This window comes from Nicotiana tabacum, chromosome 6, assembly GCF_000715075.1.
Source record: "Nicotiana tabacum cultivar K326 chromosome 6, ASM71507v2, whole genome shotgun sequence".
In the NCBI taxonomy this organism is placed as follows: Eukaryota; Viridiplantae; Streptophyta; class Magnoliopsida; order Solanales; family Solanaceae; genus Nicotiana; species Nicotiana tabacum.
Genome location: NC_134085.1, coordinates 115,312,914 through 115,330,269, shown reverse-complemented (window position 1 = coordinate 115,330,269; position 17,356 = coordinate 115,312,914).

Below are 17,356 nucleotides of genomic sequence, written 5' to 3'. Positions count from 1 at the left end.
AAGGCAAAGCTTAGCCCTGTGCAGAGTTTGGGGGCAGAGCTTAGCCCCGAGAGAAGAAAATAATGCAAAGTTTAGTATAGAGCAACACTTATGTAGAGGGAGACAATTCTTAGTCCCATGAGAAGGCAGTGCTTAGCCTTATGCAAATAGGGAGGCAGGGCTTAGCCTCATGCGAGATTTGAGGTAGGGTTTAGTCTCATGCAAAGAAAAGGCAGTGCTTAGCCTTATACAAATATGGAGGCAGGGCTTAGCCTCATGCAAGAGTTGAGACATGGCTTAGTCTTATGCAAGGGAAGGAAATGTTTAGCCATATGCGAATACGGAGGCAAGGCTTAGCCTCATGCGAGATTTGAGAAAGGGCTTAGTCTCATGCAAAAAGAAGGCAGTTCTTAGCCTTATGCAAATAGGAAGGCAGGGCTTAGCCTCATGCAAGGATCGAGACAGAGCTTAGTCTCATGCAAAGCGAAGGCAATGCTTAGCCTTATGCAAATATGGAGGCAGGACTTAGCCTCATGCAAAATTTGAGACAGGGGTTAGTCTCATGCGAGGGAAGGCAATGTTTAGCCTTATGCGAATATGGAGGCAGGTCTTAGCCTCATGCAAGATTTGATACAGGGCTTAGTCTCATGCAAAGAGAAGGCAATGCTTAGCCTTATGCAGTGAACAAGTAGCAAATACGAGTAGAATATTTCTTAGGTGGAGATATATTTGCGTCTGGTGGCCTGATTGATAGTGATTTTGATATGTGTATTTTTTGCGAATACTCCTATTAGGTTCATCGTGCTTGCATCCAAAGAAAAATCGTGAGTTTTGTAGGGGGAGGTTGGTTCGTGCCTTTGTCTGCTTGCTTTCCTTTGCTCTGTTCTAGAGGCCCTGTTCGAGTTACCCTGAGTAACACCTGGCGGCCATAGAAATAAAGTTTCCAGAAATATGCACTTATTGATGAAATAGAGTTATTTAAAAACATAGTGGTATATAATATCAAGTAAATTAGATGAACTAATGACTGTAACACTTTTAGAGACATTACGACTTCCTTGCACTAGAATTTTGAGGGTCCTCCTCAAAATTCTGCCCCAGTTTGATCCTTCGGTCGTTCTACGTGCAACGAAATTTGTTGGATCTTCTTCTGAATTTTGAGAATCATTCTCAAAATTCTTCCTCAGTTACTTAACCGATTTCTGACTGTCTGGCATAAGATGGCGTTGGCTGGACTTGTTTCGGAATTTTAAGGGTCCTCCTCAAAATTTTACCCGAGTTTCTGGTTCTGGTAAAATGAAGATTTTATTAGATATGACCAACCCCAAAGATCTGCCTACGTATCCCTTCTTAAATGGGAATCAGGTCAAGCGTAGTTCAGTTACATCAGATGAATGAATACAAATAATCTAAGCATAATATCTCTTGACTACATCTGAATTGATAGGTTTTGGCCAAACCTTTCCGTCCATTTCTGCAAGTATGAGTGCTCCTCCGATTAGTACCCTGTGAACCATGTAGGGACCTTGCCAGTTGAGTGAAAATTTCCCTTTGGCTTTATCCTGATGAGGGAAGATCCGCTTCAGCACCAGTTGCCGCAGTGCGAATTGTCTTGGTTTGACACTTCTGTTGAAAGCTCGGGACATTCTATTCCAATAAAGCTGACCATGACATACTGCATTTATTCTTTTTTCATCTATGAGTGCTAGTTGCTCATATAGGTTTCTTATACATTATGCATCACTGAGTTCAGCTTCTTATATGATCCTTAAAGAAGGAATTTCTACCTCGGCTGGAAATACAACTTTGGTATCATAAAACAGTAGATAGGGAGTTTCCTCAGTTGATGTGCGGACTGTAGTGCGGTACCCCAATAGGTCAAAGGGTAACTTCTTGTGACATTATTTGTAATTTTCTACCATTTTACTTAGTATCTTCTTGATGTTTTGGTTGGCAGCTTCCACAACTCCATTCATTTGAGGTCTATATGCTGTAGAGTTTTGGTGCTTGATTTTGAAGGTTTCACATATGGATTTCATCACATCATTATTGAGATTGGCAGCATTATCGGTGATAATGGACTTAGGAACCCCGAATCGACAAACAATACGATCCTTGACAAAATCTGTGATGACTTTCTTGGTTACAGCTTTGTAAGATGCAACATCTACCCATTTTGTGAAATAGTCGATAGCCACCAAAATGAATCGGTGCCCATTAGAAGCGGTGGGCTCGATCAGATTGATGACATCCATTTCCCAAGCAGCAAAAGGCCAAGGTGCACTTGTTGCATTGAGCTCGTTTGGTGGTACCTTTATTATGTCTACATGTACATGGCATTGTTGGCATTTCTAGACGTACCTAATGCAATCCGTTTCCATGGTCATCAAAAAATATCCAACTCTGAGTATCTTTTTGGCTAGAACAAAACTATTCATATGTGGTCCGCAAGTTCCGGCATGTATCTCCTCAAGCAATCTGGAAGCCTCCTTTGCGTCAACACACCTTAGCAACCCCAGATAAGGAGTTCTTCTATACAGGGTCCCTTCGCTTTGGAAGAAGTGATTGGACAGCCTTCGTAGTGTGCGTTTCTGAGTATGGTTCGCCTGTTCTGGGTATTCTCCTTTTGCCAAATATTTGTTAATGTCGTGGAACAAAGGTTTTCATCCATTTCTTCTTCAACATGAGCACAATAAGCTGGTTGATTATGGATCCTCACTGGGATGGAATCGATGAAATTCTTATCTAGATGTTGTATCATTGATGACAAGGTGGGCAGTGCGTCTGCAAATTCATTTTGAATTATGGGTACATGTTTGAATTCTATCTTTGTGAACCTCTTCATCAATTCCTGCACGTGATACAAGTATGGTAGTATCTTGGTGTTTTTCGTAGCCCATTCTCCTTGAACCTGATGTACCAGCAAATCCGAATCGCTAATTACCAACAACTCTTGTATATTCATACCGATGGCCAAATTGAGCCCCATGATTCAAGCCTCATATTCTGCCATATTGTTGGTGCACGAAAACCTAAGCTTTGCGGATACCGGGTAATTTTGACCTATTTTTGATACCAAAACTGCTCTAATGCCCACTCCTTTGAAGTTTGTAGCCCCGTCGAAGAACATTCTCCAACCGTCGTAAGCTTCAGCAATGTCCTCTCCTACTAATGATACTTCTTCATCAGGAAAATACGTTTTTAATGGTTTTTATTCTCCTCCCACCGAATTTTTAGCAAGATGGTCTGCCAATTCTTGTCCTTTGACTGCCTTCTGAGTTACATAGATGATATCGAACTCACTTAACAATATCTGCCATTTGGCTAGCTTCCCGGTTGGCATGGGCTTCTGAAAGATGTACTTTAGAGGGTCCACCCTAGATATGAGGTATGTGGTATAGTCACAGAAGTAATTCCTATATTTTTGAGTTGTCCATGTCATAGCACAGCAAGTGCATTCTAGAAGAGAATAACGTGCTTCGTAAGGTGTGAACTTCTTACTCAAATAATATATGTCTTGTTCCTTTCTTCGTGTCTCGTCATGTTGTCCCAAAACACATCCGAAAGCCCCATCTAATACGGATAGATAGATTAGCAAAGGTCTCCCAGGTTTTGGCAGAACTAGGACTAGCGGTGTTGACAGGTATTCCTTGATTTTGTCAAAAGCCTTCTAATAATCCTCAGTCCAACTGGTTTCAGCATCCTTCTTCAACATTTTGAAGATGGGTTCACATATTACCGTGGACTGTACTATAAAGCGACTGATGTAATTGAGGCATCCTAGGAAGCTCATCACGTCCTTTTTGCTCTTTGGTGGTGGTAACTGTTGGATAGCCTTAACTTTGGACGGGTCCAGCTCGATTCCTCGGCGGCAGACAATGAATCTCAACAGCTTTCCTACAGGAACCTCGAATGCACATTTTGCGGGGTTCAATTTTAGATTGTACCTCCTTAGCCTATCAAAGAACTTTCTCAAGTCAGCTATGTAATTTGCGGCCCTCTTGGATTTGATGATAACATCGTCAACATACACCTCTATTTCCTTGTGTATCATATCATGGAAGATGGTCGCCATGTCTCTCATGTAGGTAGCCCTAGCATTCGTTAGACCGAATGGCATCATTTTGTATCAGTACACTCCCCATGGTGTAATGAAAGTTATTTTCTCGGCGTCTTCTTCGTCCATCCAGATCTGGTGATAACCTGCGAAGCAATCTATAAATGATTGAAGTCCATACTTGGCGCAATTGTCGATTAGGATGTGTATATTTGGCAGGGGGGAAATCGTCCTTGGGACTTGCTCTGTTTAAATCCTGATAGTCAACACACACCCTACTTTCCCATCTTTCTTCAAAACCGGTACCATGTTGGCTAACTAGGTTGGGTATTCAACTACCCTGAGGACTTTGGCTTTGATCTGCTTAGTGACTTCTTCCTTGATTTTTAGGCTCATATCTGGTTTGAATTTTCTGAGTTTCTGCTTCACCGGTAGACAAATTGGATTGGTGGGAAACTTATGAGCCACTATGGATGTGCTCATACCGGTCATGTCGTCATATGACTGTCACACCTCCTTTTTACCTACACCCCCGGAAGGGAGCATAAGGGAGTTTTTTCCAATTTTAAGTACTATCGAAACGGGATTATTGTATTAAAAATTCAGAGTCTCCACTTGGGAGATTTATGGTGTCCCAAGTCACCGGTTCCAATCCCAAGTCGAGGAAAAGATTGACTCTGTTTAATAGTCCGCGAACCAGAAATCCGAATAAGGAATTCTGTTAACCCGGGAGAAGGTGTTAGGCATTCCCGAGTTCCGTGCTTCTAGCACAGTCGCTCAACTGTTATAATTAGCCTATTATCTTATTTTAAAACATTTTCAACCTACGTGCATTTTAACTTAAAATCACTTTTATTCATTTAAAAGAAAATTTAACGTCGTCTAAAACATGTCTTTGGACCGCGCCACATGAAATGCACCCACGATCCGAAACACATTTTATTCAACGCTATCACGATTTGGATTTGGGTGACATGAAATGCACACCCGAGTTTAGGAAGGTAAATTATTAAAATAACGTGCATAAAGCAACTACGCGCTTTAACTTTGCGAGGGCCATGGAAAATTCGCTAAATGGCACACCTCGAACTCTAAGGATCAAAATAAAATTAATTGCACGAGGGCCATGCAATTGTCATTTTTGTTTGGCACGGCGCACCTCGATTTTGTCTAATCAAGAGGTCTCTACAAGGGCCACGCACTATCTTCTATTTAATAGCACCCCTTGAGACTACTTAAGAATACGACTAATTGAATATTAAGAGATGGGGGATTTGTTCAACTTAGGCAAATGGGCCTTAGTTAATATGGACTAGTAATCAGAAACGGGGCTGAAAAGGGCGACAAAAGGATCCAGATCCTATTTCCACGCATTTGGGCCCAAGGTGAGCCCAATTTCAAATCACCTGAAGCTACAACAAACTGGACTCACTATCGAGCCCTTACAGCGTTCAAGCAGGTATCGAAATAACGGAAATTAATGCTGAACTAACATAGACGCAATAATTTGAAATCACCCTTTGACGGACCAATGGATAATTACAAGAAGCTTTAGCAACGCCATGATTTGAAAACAATTAGAACCCAATTCTTGAGAGACTACCCGACACATGACTCTTAATTTTCAAGGCCCTGAATCAGCTTACAGTGCTAACATGGAAATTTAACCTTATTTAGACCTCACATTAACAAAACTTAAAGGATCAAATAACCAAGACTTTGAAACAATCAAATATGCTCAGTTAAATTCTTTCAATATTGACAGTACCCAGACCAGCAATTTAAAGTTTTGGGTGCTACAACAGCTAATCAATCTCATTTCCAAACAACACTATTATGTTTCAACACTCCACATAATCCTCTAACAGCATACCAAACATTAATCATTTTCCTTTTAGTCTCGTTAGCACCAATTCAAGCATGAGAATACTACCAAGCACACCTACTTACTTCATTTAAGGCTCAAACACATTTGAAATATAATAACTTGATTGAGTCCTTTACATAACATTCCAATAGTCTCAAACCAAATACAGCTATAGGAACTTCACCATTCAAACGGAAACCAGCTAGAATACACAATGATTCATGTGATCTAAAGCACGAACAATAAAAAAGGTAAACAAAACTCAGGTAAGTCTGCTGCCATCCCTTAACCTCTCATTTCCATCTACAAACAGAAATTACATCAAGTAAAGTTCAGAAAAATGTACCTGGAATTCAAATCAAAACAGAAAAATGAGGGATTTAGCAACAAACAGTAACAACCAGCCCAGCTTCAGCAATTGAAATAGTGATAATCCACTCAGAGGAATCAATATAACAGTAAACCAATCAACAAACTTAAACCAGCTCTTTCAATACCCAAGTTCAATCCATTTTTACCCCATATGAGCCAAAAAAAATTATTTCAGAAATTGACGACTTCAAGAATCACAAAGGAAAACTGAATGAAATAGTGATTGTTATGAGATTTTTCAACCGCTGTTGTTTTTCTTATAATTTTTCTCTTAAATCTCTTGGGTCTGCCTTGAAAGGCAAGAAAAGCTGCCTTTATAGGCAAGTTATTAGGGCAGCTTTCAGATATTAGTCTTTGCACATTTGCCCCTTTTTAATATTCATTATAGCTCAGATATCCTTATTAAAAAAATAGAAAATCAGAACCACCCCCTTCCCCAGCTTCCTAGAAGCTTTCTAGTCTGTTATGGAAAGATTCCCTTAAGTGACTTACCCAATTTATCCCTATTACCCCTATATTTTACCTTGAAATCCGGCCAGACTTGAACATGGGCTTTGAACCCCCGAACGGGCTCAATTCTTAACTAGACATGGGCTTTGACTCACACCAAACAGAATTCCTTTAACCTGAGATCTTAGACTGACCTCAGAGCCCAAAGACGAAACCCAAACCAATTCAGAAAACTTAAAAACCAAACAAACCAACTAATTAACGAACACAAACAGGCGGGGAACTAATTAAGCTAACTAATTAAGCTCAGCGACCAAAACAAAGACAAAAATGAGAAGTTTAAGCATGGCACTAATGAAAGCTAACCAGACAACAAACTTCAAAAAGAAAGTTGAAAAGCTAATGGAACAGATACAAACACAAAATCAATCTTAGAGGGAAACTAGGTTCAGAACCCTGCTCGAATTTCAATCAAAGTAAAAAAAACTTAAAGAAATGGAGAAGACAAGAAGAGGAACAGAAGGTAAAACTCGGATAGAAAAGAAAAAGGGAAAGAAACTTACCCTAGTAAACCCGAAATGGCATCGGGCATCTTGATTTAAATGGAACTGATGCTAACCACTTGTTCTTTGTCAAGAACAAATGAGCAAAATCAATTCGCGTTGAATCAGACTTCAAACTCGAACAAATCGGAGGCTTAAGGTCATGCATGCCCATAGATTCGATAGAAATTGACTCCGGGCGTCATAGGGTTCGAACCCAGATTTGAAATTTGGAGAGCTCTAGGGTGATTTGAGGGAATCTAAGTGGGTATTTAGAGTGAAGGGGAAACGGGGGTTCAGGGGTGTGATTTTGGGGTCGAACCGAGGCAGCACCGCCACCGAAGAACACAGGGGAGGCGCTAGGGTTTTTCTTTCAAACCAAGATTCGAGACGTTCTGGGCTTGTTTGATGGAAGGTGCTTGTAGAATTGGACAGAGGGAGTTGAGGAGGGTATTTGGTGTTAATTTGAGGTCGGTTTGTGGTGGCGCCGCCTCCGGTGGTGGGGGGATTTAGAGGCGGCGGTGTCAGGGTTAGGCAGGGGCGGGTTGTGAGGGAGATGAGTGAGGGGTAGGGGGGCAGGTTTGGATATTTAAATACTAAGTGACCCGGGCTTCAGGACCGTCCGATCAAGAAACCTCGACGGTCCTGATCTGTTGCCCATGAAATGACGTCGTTTGGTTTGGGGGGGGGGGGAATCGGACCGGGTTAAGGTGGTTTGGGCTGGGTATTCAACTTGGATGGGTTTCAGGCGTGTAGGGGTTTGGGCTTGGATATAAATCAATTAATTTTGGCCCAAATTCCCTTTCCTTTATTTTAATTCTTTTCAATTTTCTAATTTCTTCTAACTTAAAATTAAAATTAAAATAAACCTAAATTGATTTCTAATCAAATTATCCTACCAAATTAAATAAACATACTCTAAATAATAATTACCACATCTAATTAAATACCAAATTAAAGAAAAACCACCAAAATTCGAAATTAAAATTAAAAAGTGCAAAATAAACTATTTTTGTGATTTCCCCATTTTTTATAAAATATTAAATTACTAATTAATTTAAGAATGCAAAATTAGATCCTAAATGCAAATGCAGTGTATTTTTGTATTTTCATGAATTAAATAAAACAAACATGCACAGACAAATGCAAACAATTGTCAGAAAATGCCACAAAATCCACAAAAATTGCAAATAATGAAAAGAAGTTATCTTGTTTTGAATTTTATGGGAGTAATTCATATAGGGCAAAAATCACGTGCTCACAGCTGCCCCTCTTTCCCCGGAAATAGGAAGAGTTTTCGTGCAAAGATAAGTAAGCGGATACGAGTTGTGAAATATTTTGAAATATTTGACCGCACCCTGCTTCCGAGGTTGCCTACATATCCTTTGCTAAAAAGGAATCAGGTCGGTGTAGTTCAGGAATGTCTGGTGGCTGGGACTATCATGGAGCTGTGATTTTACTGTTGCTGCTGCTGCTACTGCTTACTGAACCCCTTATTACACCATGTCAAAAATAAAAGAAGCTAGACTAGACTATGATCTATGCTTTACAAAATCCTATCTAGATCTTCAAACTTGCTCTTGTGTTTCTTGTTGCCTTGTTGTCCTCTATTCTCTCGGTAAAACTCCTTTGTTGCCGTCTTGAATTGTAAACTGAGATGTTTCCCTTTCTCCAGGCTGGTGCCTGACTACTGAACTTGATATGTATTCCCATGCTCTCCAGGTGGGCTCCTAACTTCAAAACGTGAATGTATTTCCATGCTATCCAGGCGGGCTCCTGACTTCAACAAAATAGACAAAAACAAAAAAAAAGATTCCGCCCCAGTTTGGATATGTGTGCCCATGTGTAAGTGTAAAAACGAATCACATTACCGAATATCAATAAGAATTTGAAAACCCAACCTTGAATTGTACTCCCTTGTTCTCCAGGCGGGCTCCTGACTGCTAAACTTGAAAGTATTCCCTGCTTTCCAGGCGGCTCCTGACTGCTACATTTGAAAGTATTCCCTGCTTTCCAGGCGAGCTCCTGACTACTGGCTTGAAATGTATTCCCTGATTTCCAGGCGGGCTCCTGACTTCAACTTGAAATATATTCCCTGCTTTCCAGGCAGGCTCCTGACTTCAATATTTGAAAGTATTCCCTGCTCTCCAGGCGGGCTCCTGACTTCAACACTTGAAAGTATTCCCTGCTATCCAGGCGGGCTCCTGACTTCAAAATAGACAAAACAAAGAAAATTTTCCTGCCCCAGTTTGGTGGCTGGGCACAGATGTGAGTGTAAAACTAAATCATATTACCATGTATTACTAAGAATTGAAAGCTAGATCCAATTATTCAGGAGGTCCTGACAACTCTTAACTAAACTACAATTTTTAAAACCTAAGTTATGTCCTCTACAAGTGTGATTTCTGCTAAATCTTGTAATTTAAGAGGGTCTTAAACTACTTCCCATTATCCGGGAGGGTCCTAAAAATTAAAAGTCAAGTTTTATCTTAAGAGTGACAACTTTCATGACTGAATTATACTGCCCTACAACAGAACTTATGCTAAATGTTGTTATCTAATTGAAATCTTAAACTAAGTCCCATTATTCATGAGGGTCCTGGAAACTCCTAATTGAATCCTATTTCGAACATGCAAACTTCTAAGTTGGCTTATATTCTTTTGGGATACATTTATGCGAGATTGTGCTATTTTTAAACTAGGTCCCATTTTCCATAAAGGTCCTGAGAGTTTACGGTCAAACCTGTTTTGATGTTTGCTCTTTCCCCTACGGAGAGTTTCTCCGAAACAAATGAATTTTCTGCCCCTGTTTCAATCAAAGAAAATTTTGTCAGTTTAAAGTGGTGGTTAGCTGATGGCATTCTTGCTGAAGAACTTTTCACTGCATTGTTTTGTTCTGAATGGCTTTCCCGAACTGGCCCTGAACCGCTTTGACTTTCTAATTGACTTTCAAATCCCATGACCTTTGATGAACCGAGTGTTCTATACCCATAATGTTTTTTCACACGTCTGACCCCTTCATTTGAACCTTTGCATCTCCCATGACATAAACAAATCATTCCACCGGTGAAACTTCTGGTGATCCCTGTATCCCACCTTACATCATGCTGTCTTTAGTATGCTCTGACCACGTTGTGATTTGCAATTTTGGAAGTTGGTAGTGAGCTTTGAAATTCTTTTCCACTTATTTGGGACAAGACTTACATTAAAACATCTTAGACAAATAAACCCAAAAGAAAATGAAATGCAATGACTTTACGGTTAAGGATAAGAAGAATCCAAAACCAGATGACTGCTACAAAGGGAAAAAGAAAAAGAAACTTATCTGAGTGGAACAGCTGATACCAATGATCATGACATGCATTTCGGATTAATCGGCCCAATCTGTCCAACTGATCCACTTTCAGTTGCCGTACTCCATCCGCCTCAGCATTTCTATGGCCTGATTACTTTATCCAAACCTTGACCTTGTTCATCCTGCGGTGCCTTGAAGCAGTTTTCCACCAACAGACCTTTCTCACTTGTTGACTTTTCAACTCACTTTCACCTCAAGGTGCCCGTGAGGGTTTTCACCAATAAGACTCTCTCATTTTAATTTCTCTCAACTCCCGTCGCCTTATGGTGCCTGTGATGGTTTTCACCAATAAGACTCTCTCATTTTATTTTTCCTGCTTGAACCAGAGTGTTGCCCCTGACATGAATTACCTTTATCTGCTCGACTTGACATTTCTCAAAGACTGATCATAAGGTCTTTCTTTGGACCGTAATGTGGGCTTTTGTATAGGGTTAGAAAGAAAGGGCATAAAAGGCTCAAAAATAATTCAAATGGGTTAAAATTACAACTTTCGGAATCAGATTTTTCACAACAACCACAACTTCTGCCCCAGTTTCTTGCTTGGGGCTTTGGATTTTTGTTTGATGAGACCGAACCGTGAGGCTGCCTACGTATCCTTAAAAGGAATCACGTCGAACGTAGTTCATGACATAGGAATTACTTTGTTGTTGTGATTTTCTCTTTTCTCTTTCTTTTTTTTCTCTTTTTTTTGCTTTCTTTTTCTCTTTTTGTTTTTTTTTTCTCTTTTTTTTTCAAATCATTCTTTTCTTTCTCTTCTTTCTTTTTTCCTTTTTTTTTCAATTTTCATTTTTCTTCTCTCCCTTTCGTTCTTTTCTTTTCTCCTTTTCCTTTACTTATCTTTCACGCTTGTGTTTCTGATCTTTGCTACTGATTTCGAAAGAGGGGTAAGAAAGAAAATAAATAAGGATCAAAAGGGGTGATGAGGGATAAAGTGTTTAGATAGCAGAACAAAACGCCTTCGTCATTTCAATCTTCAAAATATGCCAAATACAAACAAGTACAATTAAACCAAGAAATCATACATAGTATCTCTTGACTGCATCGGAATTGATAGCTATTTCCACACATTTCTCTTCCACATATGTCAAATATAACGCGCCATTGGCCAACACTCAAGTTAAGACAAATGGCCCCTGCCATTTTGGGGCGAACTTTCCTTTTGCTTCTGCCTGATTAAGCAAGATACTTCTCAACACTAACTGACCCACTTCGAACTTCCGTGGACGTACCTTCTTGTTATATGCTCTCGCCATTCTCTGTTGGTACAATTGGCCGTGACATACTGCTGTCAATCTCTTTTCATCAATCAGACTTAATTGCTCCAAGTGGGTTTTGACCCATTCAACGTCATCAATTTCTGCCTGAGCGACAATCCGAAGGGATGAGATTTCAATTTCTGCGGGTATTACTGCCTCCGTGACATACACCAACAAATAAGGAGTGGCCCCTACTGAAGTGCGAATAGTAGTGCGATAACCCAACAATGCGAAAGGTAACTTCTCATGCCATTGTCTAGACCCTTCCACCATTTTCCGAAGTATCTTCTTTATATTCTTATTGGCTGCCTCGACTGCTCCATTCACTTTAGGGCGATATGGGGTGGAATTGCGATGTATAATCTTAAACTGCTGACAGGTCTCTGTCATCAGATGACTGTTGAGATTAGCACCATTGTCCATGATGATTACCTTCAGAATCCCAAACCGACAGATGATATTTGAATGCACAAAATCGACCACTGCTTTCTTGGTCACATATTTGAAAGTTTTCGCTTCAACCCACTTGGTGAAATAATAAATGGCTACTAGAATAAACCTGTATCCGTTTGATGCTGCTGGCTCGATTGGCCGAATGACATCCATGCCCCAAACAACAAAGGTCCATGGTGCCGACATTGTATGCAATTCAGATGGTGGGGAATGAATCAAATCTCCGTGCACCAGGCACTGATGACACTTGCGCACAAAACTAATGTAATCTCGCTCCATGGTGAGCCAGTAATAACCTGCTCGGAGAACCTTCTTTGCCAGAACGTACCCACTTATATGCGGTCCGCAAACTCTGGAGTGTACCTCAATCATGATAGTTGTGGCCTGTCTGGCATCTATGCATCTTAGCAATCCCAGATCTGGAGTTCTTTTATACAATACCCCTCCACTGAAGAAAAATCCACTTGCCAATCGTCGAATTGTTCTTTTCTTATCACATGTGGTCTGTACCAGATATACCCCCATCCTGATATATTCTTTGATATCATAGAACCATGGCTCCCCATCAAGTTCTTCTTCCACCATATTACAGTAAGCATGCTGATCACGAACCTGAATCTGCAAAGGGTCCACATAAGCCTTATCTGGATGATGTAACATTGACGCCAGAGTAGCCAAAGCATCGATGACTTCATTATGTATTCTTGGGATATGCCTAAACTCTATTGATTGAAACCATTGACAAAGATCATTCAAATATTGTCTGTATGGTATGAGTTTCAAATCCCGTGTTTCCCATTCTCCCTGAATTTGGTGCACCAGGAGGTCTGAGTCACCCAAAACCAAGACTTCCAGGACACCCATATCCACAGCTAACCTCAAACCCAGAATGCATGCCTCGTACTCGGCCATGTTGTTGGTACAGTAAAAATGAAGCTGAGCCGTAACAGGGTAGTGCTGCCCTGTTTCACAAATAAGTACCGCTCCTATCCCCACGCCCTTCATGTTTGTAGCCCCGTCAAAGAAAGGTTTCCATCCCGGCTTCTCGACTTGTTCCAACTCACCAATGTGCATCACCTCTTCATCAGGGAAATAAGTTTTCAAAGGTTCATAATCTTCATCAACCGGGTTCTCGGCCAAATGGTCTGCCAAGGCCTGTGCTTTCATTGCAGTTCGAGTCACGTAGACAATGTCAAACTCTGTGAGCAGGATCTGCCACTTTGCAAGCCTCCCTGTGGGCATAGGCTTCTGAAAGATATACTTCAATGGACCCAAGCGAGATATGAGATAGGTAGTGTAAGATGACAAATAATGTTTAAGTTTCTATGCCACCCAAGTTAGGGCGCAACATGTCCTCTCAAACTGAGTATACTTAACCTCGTACGACGTGAATTTCTTGCTGAGATAATATATGGCCTTCTCCCTCCTGCCAGTGATGTTATGTTGACCCAATACACAGCCAAATGAATTGTCCAAAACCGTCAAATATAGAATCAAAGGTCGCCTTGGTTCTGGAGGGACCAACACGGGTGGATTTGACAAATACCCCTTTATCTTATCAAACGCCTCCTAAAATTCATCCATCCACTTGACTGCAACGTCTTTCTTTAACAGTTTGAAGATTGGCTCACAGGTTGTCATGAGCTGAGCAATGAAACCTGCTGATATAATTCAATCTCCCCAACAAACTCATCACCTCGGTCTTGTTCCTCGGAGTTGGCAATTCCTGGATGGCCTTGACTTTCGATGGATCCAGTTCAATGCCCCGGCGGATGACTACGAACCCCAACAACTTTCCATACGGCACCCCAAAAGCACATTTTGCAGGATTAAGCTTGAGATTGTACCTGCGAAGCTTTTGGAAGAACTTCCTCAGATCCCTGACATTGTCAGACTGCTTTCTAGACTCCACAATCACATCATCCACGTACACCTCGATTTCCTGGTGTATCATATCGTGGAATATTGTTGTCATCACCCTCATGTAGGTTGCCCCAGCATTATTCAAGCCAAATGGCATGACCCGATAGCAGTACGTTCCCCACGGCGTGATGAATGCCGTCTTTTCTACATCTTCCATGTCCATTAAGATCTGATGATAACCCGCGTAACAATCCACAAAAGAACCAATCTCATGTTTGGCGCAATTATCAATCAAGATATGGATGTTCGGCAATGGGAAATTGTCTTTTGGACTCGCCTTGTTGAGATCCCGATAATCGACACACACCCTGGTCTTGCCATCCTTCTTCGGCACAGGCACAACATTGGCTAACCAGGTGGGATACCGGGTGACCCGAATGACTTTGGCATCGAACTGCTTGGTGACCTCTTCTTTGATCTTTACACTCATATCCTTTTTGAACTTTCTCATTTTCTGTTTGACAGGAGGGAATGTCGGGTCAGTGGGCAACTTGTGAACCACTAAATCAGTGCTCAGACCCGACATGTCGTCATAGGACCATGCTAAAACATCTTTGTATTCGAACAGTGCTTTAATTATCTCCTCCCTGAGTTGAGGTTCCAGATGCACACTTATTTTAGTTTCACGGAGATTATCTTGGTCCCCTAGATTAACTGCTTCTGTATCGTTCAAATTAGGTTTGGTCTTTTCCTCAAAATGACTTAGTTCCTTACTAATGTCTTCATAGGCCTCATCATCATCAAATTCCAACTCGTCATCACACTCAATTTCTTGTATTATTATTTTAGAGTTAGATTGGCTTTTAAAACTGGGCCAAGGATTCCTCATGCATATCATATCATTGATATCAGCATAAAAAGAACTGTACAAAAAGAAAACAAAAGATAAAATTAGAAGAGATGAAGGAAAAGGAACAATTGCATTTCATTGAATTTAAAGATAACATGGCTTTAACACATCCAACTGGACGAAACATAATATCTGAATTACAGACCCTGGAATATTCCAGACAACAAAAAGAAAATCAAAATCCACTACCAAGACTCCCTCCGGGTAGGAAGAGGAGTAGCTTCCCAGTTGTTGACTTTTGCACGTGGTCCCACGAATTACACATCTGCCCTGCTAGACCCTTCCCCAGCCTCAACCATGTTAACCTCGGCGAATAACCTTTCGAACCCCTTCTCCAAGTCTCTATTGGCACCAATCAATGATCCAGTAAACTTTGACAACAGTTCCTTTCTGATACCCGACCTGACGAATGATCTGGACAGATGCGGGATTGGCTTTGGCAATGCCCATGCTTTCTGTTTCATTTTTCTAGATCTTCTCACATCTGCAACTGTGGGCTTGAACCCCAGACCAAAAGTATCCAGATTCTTTGGAAGAGAAACTGGCTGCACAATACCTTGCAGAGATGCACCCAAACCCTTGCCCGGTACGAAACCATTTTTCAACATTTCAACGGATACCATGACTGATGTAGTAGCTACTTTTGGAGTTGGAACGCACTTCCCTTCTAGAATTTTCTCTACCGATACTGTGTCGAAAACCTGATAAACCCATGGCCCCTTGTCATCTTCAACCTCTATGAGCATAACAATGGCATCATTGGGCACACAAATTATCTTCGCCGTGCACAACAATTTGATGTCGATCCCATTCAAACTTGACAATTTGATGCAGAGTAGACGGGACCGCTTTGGCAGCATGAATCCAAGGTCATCCCAACAGTAGATTGTACGAAACAGCCACATCTAGCACCTGGAATTCCATCGTAAATTCAACTTGCCCTATTGTGAGCTCAAGCACTATGTCCCCGACTGAATCTTTCCCTCCACCGTCGAATCCCCGAACGCAAATATTGTTCTTGTGAATTCTTTCGTCCTCCACCTGCAGCTTGTTCAATGTGGAGAGAGGACAAATGTTCGCGCTAGACCCATTGTCAACAAGTACCCGAGTAACAACGGAATCTTCACATTTCACTATCAGATAAAGGGCTCTATTGTGTTCGGTACCTTCCACGGGCAACTCATCATCGGAAAAATTGACTTTGTTTACCTCAAATATCTTGTTAGCTATTTATTCCAAGTGGTTTATTGAGATTTTGTCAGGAATGTGAGCCTCGTTCAAGATCTTCATCAAAGCCCGACGGTGCTCGTCGAAATGGATCAATAATGACAATAATGAAATCTGAGCCGGTGTTTTCCTCAACTGCTCCACAATGGAATAGTCCTGCACTTTCATCTTTCTCAAGAACTCCTCTGCTTCTTCCTCGGTCACAGCTTTCTTCACCAACACTGGGTTATCTTTTGAAGTTTTAGCTTTTCTCAACTCTTCGAGGGCAAGGCATCTCCCCGATCGAGTCAGACCATGGGTCTCACACACTTCTTCTCTAACCTCTTTCCCTTTGTAAGTCACGGTCACTCGTTCATAATTCCATGGGACTGCCTTGTTGTTAACTATCGGTAATTGAGTTACCAGTTTGATAACGATAGGATCTGTGGGGGTGCCCTTCACAATTCCCACAGGTTTGTCCGTCACTCCTGGCACAACCACTTTTGCTCTTTCATGTTTTCCTGCAACGTTACTCGAGGACCCCTTCTTGACCTCCATAGATGGTTCATTATTTTCCCTGTTCAATTTGATCACAGACTTCTCACTTGTTGACTTTTCAAATGGCTTGGCTTCACTAGCCCGAATCATCATGACGGTTTGCGAAGGTTTCTTAGGCTACCCTACCTTATGCACTATCTCAATCATATTTGTTTCATGATGGGCAGGCAAGGGATTCTGATTGATATTGGGCACCTCCGGAGATTTGACCTCAATCCGATTGGTGTTAATGAGTTCTTGAATGGCTGTTTTCAATTTCCAGCATTTCTCTATGTCATGTCCTGCGCCCCTAAATAATTCTCACAACTCACCGAGCGGTCAAGATTTCTGGAAGGGGGATTCGGCAATTTAGCTTGGATCGGATTCAACATACCCAACTGTCTCAGTGTGTGGAATAGACTAGCATATGATTCTCCCAATGGAGTGAAAGTCTTTTGCTTCTGTAACCTCTCATTCTTGAAGGCTTGGTTGGGTCGAAAACACGTTCC